This window comes from Anser anser (genome assembly GCF_964211835.1).
Source record: "Anser anser genome assembly, chromosome: 3".
In the NCBI taxonomy this organism is placed as follows: domain Eukaryota; kingdom Metazoa; phylum Chordata; class Aves; order Anseriformes; family Anatidae; genus Anser; species Anser anser.
In genome coordinates, this window is record NC_139722.1 from 24,425,829 (window position 1) to 24,446,585 (window position 20,757).

Genomic DNA, 20,757 nt, shown 5'->3' on the forward strand with positions numbered 1-20,757 from the left:
CACATGATATGTCTATAAATGGCTGTAAAGCTGAAAGCGTGTAGGAACATTGAGGTAATACTGACACGTAGATAACACTTAAATTAAACTTACACACTGGCATAGACCTTTATTAAACTTGCCTGGGTTCACTAGATTTCCATTTGAATTTGGCCCTAAGTCAACTGCAACTAGTAGTTTGTGAATGAAATGAAGAACAGCTGTGCCTTCCTAAAGTAAATCTCTTAGAGAGAGGAAATCATTCAATCAAGTTAGTGAGAAAATTAGCATCTTTACTTTTCATTTTCTCACTTGTCTCTCTAAGGAGTTTCATTAGGACTGACAGAACTGATGATACTGGATTTGCAGATCAGGGATGTGCCATAGCTGATCTGTGAAATCATGGATGTGCTTCAGACTTCACTTTGGTTGATAATTGAATCTGGTCTACCATTAAATTCATTATTTCAGATTTTCTTTACATTGTGTAGTGGTGATTAACGTAGACAGTATACTGCCACCTACCTCACTCATGTGCCAGACCAAGAATGGAGAAATCATGACACCTTCCTGCTGCAAACAAGCTTCCAAATTTACCTTCTTGCTATCTGATTCAGGATGGAGAACCCAAGGCCTCGGTTTCCTTCTTCCAAAATACTCTGCCATGAGATGTTAAACAGAAGCAGAAGTGGCTACTTTCCTGTGGGGCAGATCATCTTCCACAAAGGCATACTCACAGCCCCTCTGCAATCTGACATTAGCAGGTTGTGGTGTTATTAGTAGTAGCATTGCTGCTGTTATTCCGACCTGTGTTTATGGAGAAAGTTACGCTGTGACTCTTATGTGTTTCAATTATCTGGGAAGAGAAAATTCCATTTTCAAATCGGTTATTTATAGGCTATAAAACACATATGCACATCTTGTGTTATGATTTTACATTAGAAAACGTTAAATTGAACTTTTCAAAGTGTGTCCTTTCAAAGTGTGAAATGAAATGAATTTAACTTGCATACTAATAAGATTCTGCTTGCTTTCTTTAGAGAATGCATGTACTTTTAAAATGCTCTTTCTGATATTCATTTGTCCAGCCACTAGGTCATTCCTTTCATTAACAGTGATTAAAACTAAGCCTATGTGCTTGTAAGCTTGCCCTATGTGGATGAACACTCACGTCTTGCTAATGATAGGAGTTTGAAATACCCTATTGGGGAAAACTGGCCAACTAAGGAATATATTTGTACATGGGCAGATAGAAAGAAAGAAGAAAAATATTACTTATCTTTGTCTCTAAAACCATGAACATTCACAACTGTTTGACAAATCAGGATTCAGGACCCTAAAGCAAAACTAAATATGTATTTGCAATTTAATATTTTCTCTTACGAGTAAAGACATTCTGATATATCAGAAAAAAATATAGCATATTATGTGATAGTTCCAGCAAGCTGCTCATATCTTTTGGCTGCAGTAATGGTCCATATGTTTGACATACTTTATGTAACCCAGTGATACATCATTAATTGTAATTTCATGCCAGGGCGATTGGCAGGATCTGTGGACAATGACAACAACTACTGCCTCTTAAAATTCTCTGATAAACTATGGGGAAATTTTCATCTGTCCCTGTAATCTAAAAAATGTATAGTGTTCCTGGAGTATCACATTCTTGTGTTTTAAAAATGTAAGCAGCCTGTGGGTGAGAATAAAAAAAAAAAAAAAAAAAAAAAGAAAAGTTTCATAGGAAGCTGCAGATAGGATGGAGAAATAAAATATATCCTTTTCAAATCTGAGAATTATTTCCTGTGGTAACTGGGACTGCTGTTAATTCAAAATTCAGTCCTCATTTACTAATCGTAATATCCTCTAAGGGATTTTTTTTTTTTTTGTTAATGGTAACTAGCATTCATAAAAACAAAAAGAAAAACAAAAGAAAAAAAAAAAAGAACCAAACACAAAAAAGATCTTTTCTTTTGCCTGATCCTGAGTTTTCTCATGCACTTGAAAACTCTTAACCTTGACAAGGACTTGCTACTATTACATGTGTAAGGAAGCAATCAAACCTCTTACAGTACTGGAGTCTGCCAGGCTGATATAGACAAAGTCCACAGTAGCAAGGGTTTTCTGAAGCCTTTTACACCTCAGAAAACTGTTGTTATTTTTTCTTTCTTTCTTATGTATCTTGAATCTTTCAAAACTTCGAAAACAGCTGTAAGTGTGTGAGAATAAGTCAGCAGGCTGGAAGGCAAATTGAACTTTGGAAGAAAGAGGAAGTTTGGGAGGTAAAGGGCAGCCAGGTTTTGGCTTATGTGTTTCTCTTAGCCCAAAATGATTTGATTTCTGTTAAAGTTGAAAGCACTTATACTTGCTTGGTACTTATAGCTGAGGTAATGACTTTAAGTATGCCAATTTTCACCTACTGAAGATTTGTCCCTCTATTTCCAAACTTGTTTTCCAGCTGTCGTATTGGTCTTCACCAGACAGTTTGCTGTGTTCTCACTGCTTCTCTTATTTCAAAAGAAAACATCTGTTTCATCTTATGAACTGACCTTGCCACTAAAAGAGAAAAATAATGTCAGGCACACAGTCTTAGTATGACTGTAAGGATGTATCAATTCAATGCTAATTATTTTAATACAGACGTTTGCCTTGTCTTTGTCAGTAGTTGTATGCCTGAAAGTGCTGTATGATTTCCAAGCAGGTTCATTAATTTACTAGCCTATTAAGCTAACATGAAAAACAAAGAAAACAAACTATTTTAGGTTTATTTATTGAATTAAGTCCAGAAAATGCATCTCTGTTCTTTTATTGAGTGGCTGTGGGCTGAAATGTGACATACCTTTGGGAAAAACAAATCAAGGATTATTTAAGTGGTTGTTTACTTCAAGAAATGCAAAACATGCTGTTTGAGAAGCTGAATCATTAAAACAATTGTAATGGGACATAGTGCTTTTCACACTGAGATGAAAATCTTTACATAGATCATCTAATCTGTTTATGCCATATTTTCCACCAATGTTTCAGTTCTTTGAAGTATTGAAATTGAATTCCATAAAAGTTGCCAGCCAGACTGACCCACAGCTAGATATTTCACAACCTTTTACAAAGAGTTACCACCTTAAATTACTCATAATATTATACACTTGTAGTTACAGTCCTCCTTTTCCTGGAACTACGTTTATAGAGGAGTGTTTTAGTTTACTCACAATATTTTGTTTAATTCTGAAGGGAAGAATTCTATAATTTGCATCGAAGATGGGTGAGCTTCATGGTTGTTTCCATCCCCACATGGAAAAGTGTTCCAAAGCTCCTTCTGTCAACCTAATTGCCTGTCCAGCTGATAGCTCCACCACCCCTGAGGAACAGATCCTTTTAGGAAGGCCTTTATCACAGTGAGAAATTATTATTCCTGAAGTAACCTGGATCTAGCCAATTTAGGGCTTTGAAGATTAGGATTAGAACAAGGAATATAATTTAGCATTCACTGAAGAGCCAGTGTAGCATTCAAAGCCCAGGGATGATGTACCAAAATTGACTTATTTTGCTTAGCAAGCAGAGTGATGAGTTTTGATCAGCTGCCCATTGAAGGCTATCATTGGCACTGCCAGTGCAGAATACTATAACAGTGGAGCCTGGGAGCCATGAATATGTACAAAGCTATTGCCAAGTCAGCATCTGAGAGGATGTTCATAGGAACAGCCTGCTGGCTCATCATGGATGGGAGAATTTATTTCTGACAGATTTCATACTTGGGAGGATGGCAGCTAACCTTGAGGCTGTGAACTCTCTGGATGGTCAGAAAACAGATCCCTCGTTTGAGGACCTTGACATGGCTTTGGCTAGTTCTTCAAAATGTTACTCTTTTCCTTCTAACCTTGTTTCTGCCTTGTTCAGATTTAGTCTCAGCCAGCTGAATTTCTGTTCAGAAGCTGATCTCCTGTAGGCACTGAGGCAGATGGGAAGCAGTGCTGCTAGGGTATGATGTGAGAGATGGCTTGAACTGAGAGTCAGTAACATACTGTTCGCTGTGGTAGTTCAAAAATATCTCCTGGTAGATTTACATGTATGGCTACCAGAATAAAACAGAAGACTGGAGAAGTTCACCAGCAAGGGGCCCAGATAAGAGGCACAGTTACCAGTCACAAACGTTTTGGATCATTTGTAGTGGAACGATTTGATCCGCCTTTCTGCAGTTCTCCCTTTGCTGTGTGAAGCTGCATGCTATGCCTAGTACAGCAAATGTAGCTGCAAGACCCAACAGCAGAAGTACAAGAATTTTATCACAGCCTGTGACTAACATCGGCTGTATTTCTGCAAATACAAAAAACAAGCAGAATTGTTCCCTAGTGCTCCCTCTCTCTTAAATATGGTTAGAGCCTCATTAACAAATGATGTGATGGTAGTTTTATGTGAAATTAGTTAATTGCCCTTTGTCACTGTTTCCTCTGGGAGGTGGATTACAACAAAGGGAAAGTATAACAATCACATACCAAAAAAAGCTGTTCTGCCATCTGTTTATTTTTAAAATTCTGTATTTTGCAGATTGCTGAGAGGAAAAAAATATATATATATATTAAAACTTGTTAGAGTTTTCATTTCTTCATCTATTTGCATTTCAAATAAATATAGAATAATCTGAGATGTAACATTGACAATAATACAATAAAATGATCAAAATGGACAGGAAAGAACGTCTCAAAATACCAGATTTATTTATAGATAGTCAATTTTCGGTCCTTGCAGACCTACAAGTCAAGAATAAATTGGATAAGATAGAAATTTGTAAATAAGTGAAGTAATAAAATTGCTTCCTGTGAGTGCTAGTCTCTTCATTTCTGTATCTAGAACAATCACGGAGGAACTGTTGATTACAAAAAGCAACAAAAACAAACCAACAAAGAACGAGCAGTGTTACACTTATGTAGCGTATCCTCTTCCACAGGTATTTTTTTTTAAAGGAATTTTAGGGGTATACACACAGAAAATAATTAGCTCTTTTCTCAAAAATAAGATTTAGATCTCTCTGTGATGGAAGGGACAAGACAGATCCACCCAGAGGTAAGAAATCCTATGAAATAATACCATGTTATAGATCTAGTGAGGTCTCACCTGTATGCCTGTATGTCGTTCTTGTCCCTGGATGATGAAAGATGAAGATTTATTAGTCAGCAGAGCTGCTTGTGAAATCCGAGAGGGAAAAACAAGAATCTTTCACTTTACTTCATGTATACAGTGGTCCATTCTGAAGAACAGTCTGGAAAGGTCTGAAAAGACTCGGGGTAAGAAGCATGCAAATTTGATATGAGCTCAGAAAACTCCTCTGAACTATCTAATCTGTCCCAAAGTTCTGAGAAGAGACCTGAAGAAAATGAAATGAATCTACTAATCTATAAATGAGATGATCCAGAAATTTCTTAAACATCCCTGAATTTGGAGATGCTAAATTCTTCCTGCCCTAACCCTACCCTGATAAACACTGTCACTACAAGAGTTCACATCAGCTCTAGAATGTCCGTGGGCTATGATCTCCCCTGGTTTTACCTCGTGAGTCCAAATTTTTACCTGTTCGGTGTTTGTGATCATGTTTTGTGTTCAGTGGGGTTATATAAAAGGACTGCTGCTATTACCTGGCTCACATTCTTAAAGAATAGATTCTTGTCCAGCTTAACAGCTGGATAATTTTATTAAAAAAAAAAAAAAGAAAGTTTTCCATACAACAGATCCCTGCTGGTCTGTGCACTGAGCAGACACACATCACACAAATCATGGTAGGACTTTGTACTGTCAGCAAGGAAAGCATTTCTCAGATTAATAAATGAGAGCAAAAGTTACCCTGCTAAAGCATTGAAAAGGCAAGACAAGGCTCACTGAATGAGAATGGATTGCAGGGTTAACAGAGGCACCATCACATGAAAGAATTGCTTATAGACTACAAAATAACTATAATAAATTTGAAGAGATCTGAGGACAATTCTGGGAATTTATCAAAACTTGAAAACAGGCCATGTATGTAATCATAGAGGATTAATACACTCAAATCTTGGTCTCAGCCTCTCCTTTTTTCTCTCTCACATCATGCTTTGGCACACTAGTTAAAACAAACAAACAAACAAACAAACCAAAAAACATTTCAGTGGTTTATTTCCAATAAAATTTCCAATAAAAATAGAAAAAACGTAAATGGCAATCTAAATAGTGCTTCTGTGTAGAGATAATACTTCTGTCATAAAAAAATAGCTCCTGCTTATTTTATAATAATAAATACATAACTATTCCTGCTTCATATTTATCATCAGTTTGTTTTACTTCTTCCTTCTATACTTAAACGAATCGACTGAATTAGGATCTGTTATTAAGAAATAATTTTAGGGTGGGGGGACTATGATTTCATCATGATAACCCATGTATGTTACAAAGAAGCTGCAAAACCTGTTTGGAGTTGGTCTTTGCTTGGAGAGGAGACACATAATGCTGGTCACTCTGGTGCCACGTGAAGCAAATCTCCTTCAGGTTGTTTGCACCTGACTGATTCCTGAACAGAACAGAATGCAAGTGGCACTGAAAAGATGTACAACACATTGGATGGTATAAAGTTGGCCTCAACACCATTTCCGAAGACTTGGCTGAGGTCCAGCTCACCTATTTTTAGTGCTCAGTAGTTCACTTTAACAGCCTTTCTGTCCATCAGCTACAGAGGAAGCCCAGAACAAACTGAAATCCTAACTCAGTTATGTACCTGGTATTAGTTTAGATGGATTCTGGCTTTACAGCTTAGCTCAGCGCAACAAAATTAGAGAGCAGTGTGGCTGAGGAAATATGCAAATAAAATATAAGTTTTATGTAAGACAAGTGGTGTACTAGGGAGAAAAAAGAGCTCAGCAGACGGTTCAAGAAACAGTGGACACAAACAGCAGCAGCAGCTAACATTAGCAGTGTCTTCAACTGGAAACACACAAAGAACAACCAAAAGTCTCTTTCTTCCCATAGATCCTCTGTAACTAGATCAGAATACTCATGGTAGACAGACAAGTTGTTCTTTTCACAGTCCATTAGAAAGCAGCGATACACACACCACTATCAAGCACATTACATTTTCTTAGAAGTTAATATATTTCTGGCAGAAAAGATGTGCCAGATGTGCCAGGTGTGCCAGAAGAGATTTGTTTCTGGTGGGGAAGATGTCATTTTATAACTAAATACTTTAAGAAGTACAGGACTTAAATGCAATTGAGGTGTTTATGTCCAGAAAGAAACATCTAGCTGCTGCCTAATCTTGGCTTAATCCTAAACTCCATGTCACTGCTTGGCTTCATAGTCTTTCCTTGCCTGGAATAGTACATATCTGAAAGGCCAATTGTCCTGAATGCCTAGGATTAACTGGAGTCAAAAACAACCTATTCTTCCAAGGTCCCTAAAATGTATAATCTATGCATTTTCTAAGCGCACTAATCAAGCAATCTTTGAAAAGATCATACGAACTTTGCTTTCTATATTAGTCAGTCACCGTGTTAGTCACTCAGAAGTGGAAGAACCTGTGTTAATTGATTCTTCAACCTGAAGAAATCCAAACTACTTGTTCCAAAAGACTGCTCTGAGCACTAAACATTTGTCTATAACAGATGTGGGAAAATGCAGACAGAGCTAAAGGTGAAGGGAGGCTTTTCCTGTTGGAGTTGAGCTATTATGAAGCAATGAATGTATGTGGCAGAGAGTGCAGAAATGCAGATATGACTATTCAACATAACAGTTACATGAGAGAGCTCTACTTCCGTTTCCCATGGCTCTTTTTAAAATATTGGATAAACATTTCCAAGACCCAGATGAATACCTTAGACTCCATGCTACAGACTCAAGTACTCTTTTATCTCTATTTGCCTCTGCCATCCCCCAGTTTAATTTCATTAACATGACCGACATGACTGTATTATGTAAATGAATTTTAGGCATTACTGTAAGTTTTTTTTTTCCTTGCATTTTCATTCAAATACATGCTAAAAGATAATTCTAAAGAAGATAGAAAAACTGCTAACAAGAAACATCAAAACAGCAGTAAATATATATATGTGTATATATATATATAGAGAGAGAGACGAGAGAGTAGGGAAAAAATCCAGCATTGCTTTAGGACAGACTGACATCTCAGATTTCAGTGGAAGTTGGTCTGTTAAGATCCTCTAGCTATGAACTCACCAGAGAAAAAAAAAAAAAAAAAGATTACACTAAATAATTACAGAGTCTTATAATAATTAAGTCTGAAAGGGACCTCTGGGGGACATCTAGTATAACCTCCTAGCACTCAAAGCAAGGGTAAGTTCAAAATTAGACCAGGTTGCCCAGGCCTTATCCAAGTAATTCAGAATTGGAATTCTGAATATTTCCAAAGACAGAGACTTCATAGTCTCTAGCCTTCCAGTGCTTAACCACTCTCAGGGTGAAGAGTTTTTTCCTTGTACCTAGCGTAAGCTTCCTTCATCATAACTTGCAATCATTACTTCTTGTCCTGTCACTACACCATTGCAGAGAGTTTGGCTCCTTCTTCTCTACCACCCCTCCTTACATACTGGAAGACTGCAGTTAGATCCTTCTCTCTCCTTGTCTCTAGGCTAAACAAATTCAGTTCTTCCAGGCTCTTCCATATGTCTTATGCCCATAAGATTGTGTTTTAGCAATCTCTCTCTAAAGACTATCTAGAGACTGTCTATCCTGTGGATATCCATCATTCACTGTAGTGCCCCAAACCAGACACAATATTCCAGAAGAAAGCACATAAGTTCCAGGAAGATAGGAATAAACACTTCCCTTGACTGGTTGCTTGTACCCTTGCTAATGCAGCCCAGTCCAAGACTAGCCTTCATCACCACAAGGGTGATGATCACATGCTGATTCAAGTTCCATGTGTGCATCAGGATCACCAGCTCTGCAGAGCTGGCCCTCCAGCTTGTCAGTTCACAGACTATGCTGTTGCATGGTTTATTCAATTCCAAGCGCTAGACCGTGTTGCCTTTGTTGAATTTCATGAGACATTTGTCAGGCTGTTTCTCCAGCTTGCTGAGATCCCTCTGAATGGCAGCATCACCTGCAGCATATCAACTGCCTCTTACAGTCATTCATACCTATCAGATCTTACAGATATATACATAATTTAATACCTACACTCTGATCATCTGCATAATTAAAGGACCTCTTGAAATGAAAATTTCACAATAAAATACACTAATAACGATTAACTATAAAATATTTTAAACTGAAAGCTAACATATTCCAAGTGAATGGCAATTTTTGTATGATAGAAAAATGTTCCGTAAAAATATATATTAGACAAAGCATGTTAAACTTTGATTTTAGGGGAATGAAGGGGCTTGTTTTGCCTTGAGGGGGGGAAGGGGGAGGAGGTAGCAACATTGACATTTTTCCTTGATTTGGCTTCTGTTTAGAGTTACATTTTGTCAGTGTCTCTGCTCACGCTATTTTAGTTCAGAATGTTTCTGACCTTTCCTTTAGATTTCTTAGTTTTTAACTAGTCACACACATCCTCTGTAACAGATTTTCTGTAGTGTCTGCTACTAAGAGATTCTCTGCAAGTTGATAATAGAATATGGAAATATTTTCCAAAACCAGAAAATAGTTCTACATATTTTCTTAAAGGCTTCATCCTCATAAGCAGCTCTGCTTATTAGTCGATTTTGTTAATTAAGATGACTTTCAAATCAGATTATGCCATATATAGGCTAAGTCTGAATTTTGTTACCCTTCTCTTGAGAAGTCTGAAAAATAAATTTATATTAAGTTTATAAATTTCACATTTCAGCTGCCTGTGGGCAGCCACCTTTTGCTATTTTTGGTACTGTGGTGTATCATATCTGGCTTTCAGCTCCTATTTCAGAAACGTTAATTCTGAGGCATATCTTCCAGCTTTGTGCAATCATCTTAGTTATATAGTAGGACATCTGAAGAGGCACTGGGTATCTATTCAGGAAAAAGAATCAATCTCTGACTGTGTTGACTGCATGTCTATTAGCTACAATGGAAACCTGGACATCTAGCAGATGTCTGGACATCTATGTTGAAATCACCTTGAAAGAAAATCACATCTGAATGAAAATTTGTTAATGTAGGTGTCCACAAGTAGAAACTTAAATGTGATTGAGGTTCACAGCTCCTATTGGCGACGATGGAAGTCTAGGCTTTGATCTAGTTGTCTGCGCAGCAGATGACTATCTAGTGTCGTTGAGGGACATGCTTCTCTAGAAAGACACAACTCTCCAGTAAGTCCAATGACATATCTCATTACCCTGTGCAATTATGTTAGATATCTTAGCACATCTCAAATGGTACCAGATGCCTTTTTGAAGGTAGCTTAATCAATCCTGTAAACATTATAATAAATACACATGAAAGAACTGTCTAACTGATACAAAAATAAACACCTATACCTGAAGGCTTTCTGGACTGAATCTGACTAACAAAGTTAGGCAAACTGCATATTACCACTTAGGTCACAAATACACAGATGACTGCTCTTGGTCTCCCATAACAAACATTTAATGTGCACAAATGTGTGACGGATTTTTAAAGGCACCTTGTTGATCCCTCAGGCATACAATAATATTTTGCATGGAATTTACCTTGTAGAATTTTTCTCTTTGCAGATATGTTGTGTTAAAGGTTAAAGTAATTGGGAGTGATGCCCAATTAGCCGTTGTAAGTCCAGTCGTGTTCAGGGTACTGAACTATCACGATTACAGATTCACAAATAACGTAAGACGCCCTCAGTCTAGTTGCATTCCATGAACTACCATGGCCACAGTTAAAGAATTTGGTCACGTTCAATGAGAACTGTCATGGCTAGATTTAATGAGTAGTGCAATTTATTAAAGCAACAGGTACACACGCTCTTTGGATTGCTGGTGATAAATTCACTGTCTGCAGAGCACATACAAATACCAAAGGTATGAGTAACAGCCTGGCTATAAATGCGTTAAAAGGTATAAAGAGAGTCTATAGAGATTTCTAAGTTTCCCAGGGAGGTACTAGGCATAACCAAGTGTTCAAATCTTACCCAAAGGCATCCCAATGAGGGGAAAGAGAGGCTCAGCCTGTCAACTGATCCCAGGAGTCAGAAGGCATCCTTTGCAATGGTTTCTTCCCTAACATCCTCTCTCCCTTAAGATAATTTATATTATTTTCTGTCTTTTAGCTTGAGAGATTTTAGTCATGCATATCTTGGTTATGATTTGTGCAAAATTTTCTCTCTTTTTTTTAAAGGTATAGGCTCAGAGAAATTCAGAGCTCATGCTCAGTGAGTAGTCGCACCTTGGAGGCAGGTAGCCTTTGGGATGCAGGTGTGTTTTGGTATTATAATGATATAATAATGAGCCAAGTTCACCAAAGTACAGCATTTTGTCAAAAACATGACAGGCCATTGGCTCAGGGTAGCAAATGTGCAGCTTATCGGTTTCATTGTGCACAAGAACAATCAAGTTCCCATCTTACCACAGAGCTTGGCCACGCTGTCCCCACTCCACTCCACACTCTGTACTGTTCCTCTTAGAGTCAGCACACTGGGTTGCTCCAGTGTGATTAACTTCTAAGGTTGGAGGCCTAGGGAACTTATATGTAGTGCAGTTACACTCCACCTCGGAAGCTTCTTTAATGCTGTACCTTTTCTTTAAAATGTGAATATCAGTTTAATTTCCAAGTTACCTCAGGCAATTGCTCCACATTATAATAGCATGGTTCTTTTTTACACAGTTATTCTGTTTTTTTCTGTCTATGCAGAGACCTTATTTTATATAGTGACCTACATACTGACCAACAATACACAAATTAATAGAGTTTTATGCATTTGTCCTCTGCACACTGGAATAATGAACCTACAAAAATCTTTTCATAGCCTTTGACTTAAGGTAGAGTATACCTCCCTAGAGTCATGGCCTGGGGGGTAATCTTGGTATATTTACTCTTTGGTATAATATGTTGAAATCTACCCTGTCTCTGTGAGATGTCTTTTTTTATTATCACACTGTGTTCTTTTGCATGCACCCTATTTTCAAGACCATTTACTTATATTTAAAACCAAAGAGGGTATACTGGTATACTAACATCTAGCTTCAGTGCAAATTCCATACATAGCCACAAAACTTTTCATGCTCACGCTGTAAAAGCTTTAACCTTCTTCCCTGTATCATCCTACTGACTCAGATTTTTTTAGGTGAGGTGAGATGAAATGTGTAATGTACAATTCAGATCATATTCTGTTTTAGTGTGGATGGGTTTTTTCTTCTGACCGTGGTAAGTCGAGAGCTTCAATGATTTATTTTCTGCCAAATGTGTATTTTTTACAGCAATGTTATTACCATTGTTTCTGGAAATACGTTGGCTTATTTACTCCTAACTGACTTGAAATTAGTATCTGTCCTATTTGTTTTTATGAAGATATAGTCATGCAAGACAATGTTGCCCATTACTCCTCCAAAGAGTTCTCCTAAACTAGAAGTGATATTACCACCCCTTGTACATGCAGTTCATCTGTTCATCTTCTATTGATGTCTGCAAACTCCTGCTGCGAAACATAATCCTATGAAGTTTTGACTTTGGGGGGGGGTGGGGTGGGGAGGCAGCAGGGTGTGTGGGGGGGAGGGGCACAGGATGGGACTCATTGCCATGCCCCATTCTAACAGACCGTCATTTAAGTTCTGACATATGATTCTCTGCAGCACATATCTTGGACACTTTTGCACCCACAACATCAGATCCTTGCCCAAATAATCTTAGCTATATGAGTGCTTTATCTTAGAGCAATCTTGAATAAAGATTAATTTTAGATAGTCTTCATCTCTGTAGATGTTTTCTCCCCCTTGCCTTTTTTTTTATATTCTCTATTGCATTGTAGTTTTGTCTCATATCAAGAGCTGAAAAGCTGAAAAACCTCCAAAACTGACATTTCTTTTGTTGAATAATACTTTTTTTTCAGCATTCGGAATACAATTTTTGCCTTTTTTTTTTTTTTTACTTTTCTAGTTTTATTTATATTGTCAGACTAATTCATTTTTAGGCTTTTATAAAAACACCTATTTTGTTAGTTAAAAAGGATATAAAGTACTATTCATTTTTTAAAAATAAATTATAATTTTAAAAGCAACACAAAAATGGCAGTTTAGATGCCTAAGCTTCTGATATACGACTTGGGATGAGGCAAATCCCACTGTGGGTGTGTCTTTCCAAATTAGTTACCTAGTCTTCCTCCATAGTGAATGGAAATTGTTCACACTCTTCATAAGATAACTCATCTTATCTGTGCTGGACCTTACTTTAGGATAAGTGTTAAATCCTGTTAATGCCCTCAGAAATAATGGCAAAATATATTTAAAGGTCAAATCGTCAAAGAGATTTCTATTATTTATCTTGCTAGTGTTGATTTAGTACAACATTGCATGTGGTAACAATATTTAAAAACAATATAACCATTACCAAGTGCTGTATAGGATAGGATTACTCTACAAAATTCTGTATAGTATGGATGTAAACTTAGTGCTCTCATAAATAAATAATAATATTGACAAGTCTGTGGCATAATTGGACAAGAATAGCATCTGTCTTCAAACATAATTCCATATCTGTTCTCTGTAGGTGGATTTCTCTACCCCAAGTGTCTGCAACACAGTTGTAATTAGAGGTGTGTATGTCAGAGTTTTGAATGCTTCTCACTTGAAATAAAACACAACAAATCAACCAACCTCAGCATATTTGAAAAATACCAAGCAGCTCTCTTAGTATTACTAACCACTCTTCTGAGAGTGGAAAGAACAACAGATGGGTTCTGCAAAATCAGAACAGAAACAGGTTTTACCTAAAAAAAACAAACAAACAGACAAAAAAAACTTTAGTAAACTCAAGGTCTTTGTATTCCACATTTGTTTGCAGCAATTATTATACTTGCTGTGGGCAGCTGACTTGCTGAGAGCATTATTAGTGAATTAAATTAAGTATCAGAAGAACCAGTTGTGAATTAAATTAAGTATCAGAAGAACCAATTCTAGTGATGATTCTCAGTGGCAGCTGTGATTCCAGAGTTATTGACTTCTTAATAGTTATGTCATTCCTTTCGGTTTTGAACTGAAAGTAGAAAAGAAAAAATGAGCCAGAAGAGATCTGAATATCACAAAATATAAGCACAATATTTTCAAATCTTACTAAAGATGAAAGTTTCTATACAAGAACATGAAGTGGTTTAAGGAAAAACACTGAAGTAAAAGTAACATAGTGTATATCATGATTACTGATTTAAAACTCGATTGTTTTATAATTCCTCAGTGTTCTTATGGAGGTGATCTACCTGTATTGTTCACACAAAGAAAAGCTGTTCATCAATAGACAAAATCTTTTTGAAATATATGAAATATTAGCTAATCTGAGAATCAGTTAATTAGTATTATGATGAATGCTCAATCACAGTTTGTATAATTCTGATATTTTAAAAGTAGTCCAACAACATATTGCAAAATAATGTTGGTTTGTGTACTGGGTGTGACTGGGATGGAGTTAATTTTCTTCATAACAGTTCATATGGTCCTATGTTTTAGATTTGTGACAAAAATAACACTGATAATATGTTCATCTATGGCTGAACAGTGCTTGTGCAGTATCAAGGATCCCTCAGAGAATTGACTGGAGGTATGCAAGAGGTTGGGTGGGGACACAACCAGGCAGATGACCTGAGCTAATCAGAAGTATTCAGTGCCATGTAATGTCATTATCAGCAATATGAAGTGAAGAGGTGAGTGGTGTAGGAGTTTGCCATCATTTGCTTGGGAACTGGCTACTCATTGGAATTGGTTTCGATCACTTGTTTTGTTTTCTTTCCCTCTTCTCCTTCTCTTTCACTCATTAAACAATTTTTATCTTGACCTGTAAGTTTCTCTTACTTTTATTCTGCCTTTCCTGGAGATGTGAGCAAGGGCTGTGCAGTGCTTAGCTATCTACTGGGGTTAACCCACAACAGTCTGTTTGCATTCTTAGCTAATTACCAGGTTTGCTTGTGCAGAAACAACATTAACCATCAGAATGAGAAACTCTAACAATATGCCCGAGCTGAAGGTCTGCCAATGATCTTCCAGCAAATCTCAAGCAGAGTTCCAATGGCTAACATGTCTGTTTCATCAGGAAAGACACACTTTAAAACTGTGGGTTGGTTTGGTTTTTGTTTGTTTGTTTTGTTTTGTATTGTTTTTGATAAAACACATTGACCAGAAATATGTTTTACAATCAGTATTGCGTTAAGTTAATGGGTTCTAATACTGATATTCTTTGAACTCTTTTCCAAGTAGAACTGTGTAGTTTAATCATTTTTAAATAACTCCTGAATAGGAATAATAGATAGATAGTTGAACATATTGGAACAATCTGGTTTGGCTTACTCTTCATGAGAGGATCAAGTTTCTATTACCTTGCTGATTATTCTCATTCCCCAAATTAAGATATCAATCCAAGTCGCACTGAGTAGTTGAAAAGCATCTCAAGCTGTGGCCTCGAATGGTGAATGTGTAGGGAAGAAAAACACAAATGAAATTATAATGTAAATTTTTGTTTATCAAGTATTTCTCTGCCAGAACAAATTGAACAGAAATAGCATGTTGATCTTTATTCTCAGCTGCCTTGCCTCTGACGAGTTCCTAACAGACTAGTGTAGTATACATATTTACAGTGCAAATGTTGGAATGCACAAGTAGGTATTACACTCTTTCAGTAAATGAATTATAGCTGAGAAATCGATCCATTTAGTGTGTAACAAATTAAAAGAAAAAGAAAAAACTGTCATTTTAAACATCTTTAGAAAAATGAATGTGCAAGTCCTTTCAGGTTTACCTTCTCTTGCACACAAGAATGTGACTAGCACATGAAGAAAAGATATTGACCAAAGCGGATTAAAAAGACAAGTTATTTTATTTAGCTGTACTGCCACAATATGTATTAGTTTCAGAGGTATACTAAAAGTAAATTGTTAATGAATTAATGCCACTAAAAACACAGTAAATATGAAATAGGTTCATGTCTTTAATGGGCACTTATGGAAAAACATTATAAAACAAAGTGATCTATATGATCAAAGACTCTAGGGCTGATAATTTTCAATTTCATTCATGACTATAAAGCCTATATAAATCTGTTTTCCAGGGATGCTGGTTTCACTGCCAGGTACGTACTCACTGCAGGATCTCTGAAAATAATCTTAAGGAAGTATGATAGTCATCAGCTAACACAGCCACAGTCCCAGGCCACTTTAGAAAATGTTTGCATTTGTGATTTACTCAGCCTGGTAAATATCAAGCAGCTTGAGTGAGGTCAATGAAACAGTTTATAAACTATACAGTTTATAAACTATAAATTGCTGAAACTGTTTTCCTAAACTTAGTTGTTCCTTTGGTTTGCTACATTAATAATTATTTTCAGAGACCTTTACTTGGCTGTATTTAGTCATTGATTGTGAATGAAGTTTATTGGCAGCTAGGTGCTCCTAATGTTGCCTATCAATGTTATACAGCTTTCTGCTGAAGTATCTTTCAGATAAGTTATTTGTTTAAGATAAAGTGATTTCTGTGTGTTCATCATAACACACATCTGTGTTTTCAGGCATTCAGTAGAGGATGACTATGCATTTTAAGAACTCATTTAACAGAAATAAGCTATACAGAGAGACTAAATTTGAGTAGCTAAATCCAGAGTTATGATGAGTCGACCTGATGTCCATTTCTATATTAATCTTCTTCCATTATATTTCTTTAAAATGTTGTTCTATATATATATATATATATATATTTTTGTATTCTACTCCGGATTGACTGAAGATGCCTGGTATGGAAATTTCTTAGTATTTTCAGTGTTGCTAATAGCAAGAATCTGTCTGCACATCACTTAAGAGAATGCAAGTGCAGTGCCAAGTAAAATCTGATGTGCAGGTCAGTGTGAAGGTATGTTTAAAACTAAAATCATGAAGAATAACAGCAAAACTGGTGCATTATACACAAAATTTTAGCATCATCATAAAACACTTTCACTCCAAAATAAGTAAACAGAGCCACAGCACTTATTTTTATGCTGTTAATCTGGGAATATTGTTTATTTAGCTTTAGCTGGTACAAATATGTTCTGCTGAAATGCTAAATCGAGGTCTACAGAAGTGGTTGGGAAATTAAATGTCATTATCTTCAGGTCTTGCTCTTTCTGCTCTGTAAGTGCAACCATCTGCAAACAACAGCTCTCTAACAAAGACTCTGATGATGCACACAAACAAGATAGATTAAAAAGTTTGAATGAGTGGATTCTAATCTTTACTCCCAGGGCAGATCATGAACTGCGTGATCTAATTTTAGTGTAAAGGAATCTTCAGATAGTGATGGCAAAATGAGTCATCCAACCAAACCATCATGCCATTCTCAGATAATATAGGTCTGCTTATTTAGCTTTTTTTTTTTTTCTTTTTTCTTTTCCATAGACATTGAATGTTAGAGCAATTGCCATGTTTGTACTGGGTCTATAAACAGCAAACTTCTGTTTTCATTATTCCGGTATGGAAAAAGGTCTTACAGTATTTCAGCAGTATACAGTCTCCAAATTCTGTTCCTCTTGCATCCCATAATAAAACCTTTATCCACTTAAGTTTTATTCTCTAAAGTCTGCATGCCATTCAGGAGAGACAATCTCTGAGGTATCTGGGTGAGTGTCACAGCAGGGACAATGGCCTAACCCTCCTCTAAAGGTCTTATAAGCAGCCAATGCAATAGGCTTCAAATTCAGTTCTTAGATTACTATTGCTTCTGTGCCTTATAGCTGCTTAGATCACTGGGTCCTAGCATTTAACCTGATTAACCTTTAGTCAGATTACAGTTTCTTGTTGCTTGAAGCTTAGTGAATTGGTATGAGACTTTATGCATATGAAGGTTAGCTTGTAGATTTTTTTTTTTCATTTTCAAAAGAAGTTGGGTTTCTGCACTCTGTCCTATATTGCCATGCTAACATCATTGCACAGAAGCTTCACAACTTATACTGAAAAATCAGGCAGTTGTGAAGATGGATCAATTGCAGATGCAGGACTCTGCAGCCTCATTTATCACACTGTGCTCAGTGTTCCAAATAGAACCATTTATTCACTTTTTAGTTCCTTACACGTCTATTTGTGTTTTTCCTTGGACAAGTATTTTCAGTTCCCCTTCACAGGAAGTTAAAGTATATAAGAAGAGGTGTTTTGGGTCTTTAGAAGTAGCTACCAATGAGGCTGCCTTTAACAGCAGGAGATGGACTGGTTTTTTTTGTTTGTTGGAAGGATATTATGAAGAGAGCAAACATTTTGAGGATCATACTCTGCTCTTGGCTGCTCAGCATACTTTTGATATGAATATTCACTTCCAATCTACAGGGGTAGAGGACGGGTTGGGGGACACTGGAGGATAGTACAATAAGCTTTGTGAGAATTTGGGAATTTGCTTCTATAAAACTGGATTGCTTTTGTTGGATGTCTAAGAGAAAGTGATGCTGTTTTGCTGTGCAGGCTGGATAGGGATCATTATTCAAATAAAGCAATAAAACTCTTGGTCAGATTTAACTAAACCTTTTCTCTATGCAAACAATTTACATATATATATATATATATTTCTAACCTAGTTGACTTTTCAGAAATGCTGAACAGATATCCTTTTGTCTGCAGTTCAGTGTATCCACACTGTATGGAACCATTGTAGGTTAACCTTCATTTGTTTGAGGTAAGGCTGGAAAGTAAAGCTGCTGTTGCCCTTTTACTTAGTCACGTTATTGTAACAACGTTTAGCACCATACACTTTCAAGGCCACATAGATTTATACTTGACATACCTTCTTTATGAAGTGAGTAAATACCATTATTCTGGTATCACTGATGAGATACTTAAGAAGGATTTGGGGACACTTAATACGCAGATTCTGATTTATTATTATTTTTACACTGAGTGACATTTCTTGGTTTACGATATTAAAGGTTATGATTGGGATCAGGATATAACCTGTGAGCGATGTGAGCAGGGTCACACTGAGCCAGTGGTAATGCAGGGATTCCCAGTCCAGACTCCCTTTCCGTCATTCATCTTGTCTTTGTTGATACTCAAAAAAACAGTTTCATTCCACAAATCTCAACTAAGTAGCAAAACATCTAAGCACAGCATCAGTACTTCCCTTTTAGCCCGCATTCTGTATTGAGTAGTGGACCTTGAAAATGAAATAATTGGTGATGAAATGCACATTGCAAGGGAATAAACATTTTCTTCAGATTTTATCAGCAGCTGAGTAGCTGCAATAAACAAAAGCACAAGTGCAGCTGGCAAATGTGTGCTGTTCCACATTTTGTTATAATGAAGAGCACACACAGCTGCTTTGGGCTGCAGGCTTTGTTCATTAAAACCTTTGGTACCTCAGCCCTTCATGGTCTGTGCTCCACAGCAAGTTGTAGTGCAGTAACCTGCTTCTCTTCAGCATGCATGAAATCTTCCAGCCTTATGCACCTGTGCTCTGAACAAGCCAAAAGAGAGGGCAAACTCAGCAAAAATAAAAAAGAAAAAAAAAAAAAACCACCTTCCTGGCAGGTTTTTGCTTGTACTCTTGACATTTACAGAGTAGTACATTCTAGTATTTATTTTAATATTAAGAAAAGTTCTCCTCCAAAAGACTCTTGTCATTGCCTGACAGGCACATGCATTGCCAGTAGATAAGAATACATCTATAGAACTAGTTTGAAATACATCTTTGAAATATTTTAATAGCCTATTGATTTTTTCCACATTAACCTATCCTGAAAAGGGAGAGCAAAAAGAGTAGTTTTCAAGGGACAGGCTAGACTCTGCTATCTGTGCAGAATTTAGAAGTAATTCAATAACTTCAGGTTTCTTGCATTTCTGTTATCCTTTATGTGTGTCCTCCAAAGTTACCATGACAGAAAAATGTTAGCGTTTTTACCCTATTTTAGATTTTACACCATAGAAATTCTGATGTGTTTTTTTCAGTCTCCCAACTGGCTTACATTTGCATTCCCTGTGTTTCTTGTGATGTCGCACTGTGGATCTCTATTTTTCATTATGACAGAGGGAAGCTGATCCTTCAAAGTCAGATTCTGCATTTGAGCAAAAAGCTGGCAATTGTCACACTTCCTCAATTCACCAGGTCTTTGGCATGATGGCAGAGCAATTCTGAGCACTGCCTCACAAACATACATTATTTTCCAGTGCCTTGTCAGCTGGATCACACGTAGAATACAAATTAATGGTAGATGCCAATCAACACTGGGTTTATGGCTCCCTGTGCTGCCATTGTTGTTCCCCTGTGCTCTTATCGGATTTTCATGTCCAACTGTAAGTTCACCCACATTTTGCCTCATTTCCCTTTGCATGAATGAGTAATGAAGGCATTTCTATTTTTGAATCTGGCAGCTCTGCTGTGCACTGACTCCTGTGCAAAAGTTCCATGGGAAAAATTGAAGAGTGGCTGTGTAGGTCTTTTTATTTTTATTTATTTTTTTTATTACAGTTCTATCTGTGCAATGCATAACTAGTTTATCCTGTGGCCAAAAAGTCATTTATTTATGCAGAGTTAATGCACTGACTTGATTAGGTTTTGCCCCAGATCTATTACCATGAATTATTTTTAAATTCACATCTGGTTTTCCCTCTTCTTCAAGGTAACAGTAGAATCTATGAATATATAAAAGAAAGACTTTAAAACAGGTTAGTCAGCAATTATTCAGGGAAACAAAAACAAATAAACG

At 36.7% G+C, this 20,757-nt stretch overlaps 1 long non-coding RNA gene across 1 annotated transcript; it reads right to left on the minus strand.

Annotated features, from left to right (window-relative positions):
- Positions 1–15,422: 15,422 nt before the first annotated feature.
- Positions 15,423–19,509, minus strand: LOC310897341. Its single transcript, XR_014582234.1, has 2 exons — positions 19,411–19,509; positions 15,423–19,208 (listed from the first exon to the last, which is right to left on the minus strand). It is a non-coding gene; the product is annotated as an uncharacterized lncRNA (long non-coding RNA).
- Positions 19,510–20,757: the final 1,248 nt, after the last annotated feature.